The sequence below is a fragment of the Humulus lupulus genome, chromosome 3 (assembly GCF_963169125.1).
Source record: "Humulus lupulus chromosome 3, drHumLupu1.1, whole genome shotgun sequence".
In the NCBI taxonomy this organism is placed as follows: domain Eukaryota; kingdom Viridiplantae; phylum Streptophyta; class Magnoliopsida; order Rosales; family Cannabaceae; genus Humulus; species Humulus lupulus.
In genome coordinates, this window is record NC_084795.1 from 201,832,736 (window position 1) to 201,836,992 (window position 4,257).

Below are 4,257 nucleotides of genomic sequence, written 5' to 3' on the forward strand. Positions count from 1 at the left end.
GATAGATTTGATTGGATCCCTACCTACAGGGAAAGGCGGAGTATAGTACGCAGTCGTGGCAGTCGATTACTTCACCAAATGGGCCTAATCTGAGCCGCTCGCTACCATCACGACCAAGAAAGTCTTTGACTTTGTTATCAAGAACATTGTCTGTCGATATGGTTTGCCTAGGAAGATAGTTTCAGACAACGGAACCCAGTTTGACAGCGATTTATTCACCGATTTCTGCGAAAGACATGGAGTCATTAAAAGCTTTTCTTCAGTTGCACACCCCCAGGCGAATGGGCAGGTCGAAGCCGTGAATAAAACTCTTAAAGACACCCTGAAGAAGAGGCTCGAAGAAGCTAAGGGTGCGTGGCCAGAGCAATTGCCTGAAGTCCTCTAGTCGTATAGAACGTCTCACCGAACAGCGACAGGACATACCCCATTTTCCTTGGCCTACGGATATGAGGCGATGTTTCCTGTCGAATTACATCCCCCCTCACATCGACGTCTAACATACGACCAGGACCAGAACAACCAACTAATGATGGAATCCCTAGACTCGATTGATGAGTTACGGGAGAAGGCCCAACTCTGAGTTGCTGCATACCAACAAAAAATCGCTTGGTACTTTAACTCCAAAGTTAAAGAAAGAAAATTCAACGTCGGAGACTTGGTGCTACGACGAGTTTTCTTAAATACTTGCGACCCTACTGCTGGAGTGCTTGGACCTAATTGGGAAGGACCTTACCAAATTGAAGAAGTCCTTCATCCGGGCACCTACAAACTTGCACGCTTAAACGGAGATCTCGTTCCACGCTATTGGAATGGAGAACACCTGCGCAAGTATTATCAGTGAACAGTCCTTTTTAAAGGACTGGCTTGTATTAATTTTTCTTTTTACAAGTTTAGCAAAGAGGGTTAGCCATGCTATATGGATATTCGCTCGTATATGTAAGATTCTATTTCAGAATCACTCGTAAAGACATGTTTAGTCCATTTTTAATACGAGATTATAAGGGACTGTGCGCAGCCAGTCATTCTTGCCAACCTTTGTGAATTTATATTTACAAGTATTTGTTCATTACGTGTGTTGTTTTGTTGTATTAAAAGTATTATTCTTGGATACGAACAGGAATGTTCGAACAGGTTATGGTCAAGGCAAGTGACCAAGGACCTAAAGCTCCTCGATCACTTGGGGGGCATATAAGGCACATCGATAGCAAAGCATACCATGAGGTATGTAAACACATGAAAAAAATGAGTGAAAGCATGCTAAGGTACTTAGAGTATTTTTAAAAATTTATATTTTGTTAAATCATGCCAAAGTACTATGCTATGTTCGGTCATACGAACAAATGTACAGCGAGCCAGCTCGGCAGCCCTGACATCCTCTGAAAGATAGTTGAAGTCGGCTCCCTGATTGTCTTTCCACAAGTTGTAGAAACATCGGAGCGTCGTCCTCTTATACCTTTCCAGATTTTTGGAGTTGTCGAGCTCTAGCTGCTTTACTTTGCCCTCAAGAGTGGCGATGGCCTCGTCCTTGGGCTTAAGCACCTCTTCCAATCTTCTGATTTTGCGAAGGTGGGTGTGGCTGGCATCTTGATAGTCCTGCCTCGACTTTATCGCAGCTTCTTTTACAGCTTCAGCCTCCGACAACTTTTTCACCGCAACGTCCCTCTGTTGGACCATCGCCTCCAACTCCTTGGCGTGCCTGGCCTCTGAAGCCGAAAGCTCCTCGGCTTCCTTCACTTGGTACCCCTCAATGGCCTTTGCCCTAGCCTGCTTGATGGTGGCTTGGGTGCGGGTGCGAGCAGTGGTGACGGACAACAAAGCCTGAAGACAAAGGATAAGAGTGAGAACCTGTGGCAAAGACTAAAAGACTAAGGCCAAAAGGATTAAAGAAGTACTTACGCTGGCTATTTCGTTCAAGGTCCTATTCAGGATCAGGTCGACTGTCATATTTTCTGCCTCAACCATAGCATCCTTGACGCGGTCAATTTTCCCGATGAACGCAATGCGGTCTTTTGCTACTCGTACGGCACGACTCAACAGTTTGGCCCCAAGGGTCTCTTCCCGCCTGTCTTGCTCCCTGCTGGGCGCAGCCAGAGGAGGGTTCTTTGGAGCCAGAGGAGGGATCTTTGGAACGGGAGGAGTCTCTTTCTCGGCAGGGGCTGGAGGATGAATAGTAGTTTGCCCAGTTGGCACGCCCCTGGGAGGGTCCTCTGTTCAACTTTTCTTGGCCGGTCTCTGGCTTGTTTCGCCAGTTTATCTCCGCGACAACTTCCTTCGGAGCTGAGGAACTTCTTTTTCCTCCTCAGCATTGTATAGATCGAAGACGTTGGGCGTGGCCATATCTGCACACAAGAAAAAACATGCAATGGGTAAAGATAAAAGCAGATGAAGACTATCTATCGAAACGAAAAAGAAGGTCACAAAGTTAGTACCCAAGCTACAACTACTGGTCGGTATACTATTGACTCTATTAGTCACACATTCATTATCTGGCATGAAGAACTGTGGCCCTAAATTTGGAGTATATGTAAAGTTGCCCTCCCCGTCAAACAAATGACAGGGAATTGGCAAGCCACTTAAAAGCAAAATAACTTTACCATTTTCATCAGAGGATTCCCCCAGGTCCACAACTGGCTCTTTAGTCTTTTGTTTCCCCTTGCCTTGGGGTGCAGAAGGCCTTTCTGCGGAAGGATTGCCCGTGGGCTCGCTGATTGTAACCCCCGTTGGCCTCCTTCGAGGAGGGGACGCGGGAGGTTACTGCTCGGGAACCCCCTCGGCAGTGGCATCGTCTACCACGGACCCTCTTGTTTCATGGCGAGGAGCCAGGTGGCCAGACAGCCTCAAGTTTTCATCGATGACCAGGGACTTGACGCTTTTTTCTGCGTCTGTCATCCTGGCCAGTCTATTGGACCTCAGCACCATGTCTGGTGTTGGGGTCGGACGTAACCATGGACTTGAAAGACAAAGTGCAATTTGAGAAAAATGAAAGGAAACACTTTGATTAAAAGTATCGACCAGTCAAAGATAAGCAATTACCTCCTCGAGCGAAGGCCAGGTTATTGCTGGTTATGTCCAGTGTAAGGAAGTACTCCTTACTGTACTGCCCCACGTTCGATATATGCGTGGTGTCACTCAGGAACCTCCGGTTGGTCTCCTGGTGACAGAAGTGGAAGAAACCCGTTCCATATTGTTGCGGGTTGGATTTAAGGTCAAAAAGATAGTTGACCTCATGAGGGGTAGGTTCTGACCATTTCTTAAGTTTGTACAGGATATAGAGTGCGGCCAGCATTCTATATCCATTTGGAGTAATTTGGAAGGGGGTGACACCGAAATAATTGGCCACCCCCTCATAAAAAGGATGTAGAGGGAGGTAAGCCCCCGCCTCTAAGTGATACCGAGACCAGGCACTGTATATGCCCCCAGGGAGGTTAGCCCTTTGGTCTGCGGCAGGAATTGTAGTGGAAACCCCTGTAAGAGGGTATTTCCTGAAGTAGTTAGCAACCATCCGCATGGTCACTGAGCTGGTCGGAGAAGTATACCACTCGACATCAGGCAGATTCTGATGGCGAGGGCGAGCCCTGGTTTGGATATTAGGGTCAGGAGTAGGATTTTCTTGACCACTGGTCGAGGGAACCCTAGCCTACGAATCAGGCTGGGCAGGAAGGTTTGGACTGTTTTCAGACTCAGGCCTTTTCTTGCCTACGGATTTGGAACGGGCCATTTGAGGAGGAGAAGGACGAGGTCTAGTAGAGGATTGTGAGAAGGGAATCTCGTGGAGTCAGTCAGCCGGTTGTTCTTCGCTCTCGAGTAGCTGGGCGAGAAGGTCGTCGTCGATGGGCCGTTCACCTCCCCACAAATCTGGCATCAATGTCTGCAAACAGAAGAATGGGGAGGTGAGGATAAAGAATTTTTGAAAGCTTTTTAGAATAACGCTGGTCATGTATAAAGCCAAGCTTTTATACAACAGCATTCCAACAAAAAGCTAAGTGTTCCATACAAATAGTTTGAAAGACGGATCAAAGGGTGAAAGTAAAAAGTTTTTCAAAAAAGATTTTTCAACTCCCCTTAGGGCGGGAAAAACCTATTTTCCAACTAGCCTAAAGATCAAACTTTTACTTCGATCTTACGTCCTAAAAGTATGATCCTGACTATTAAACTAACTCGTAACCCTTTCTTGCCTACAAAACATTCTACTCACAAGCATCTCGAACCAGAAACAGATAAACTCATATAGTCAACATACAGAAGCATGCACCACGA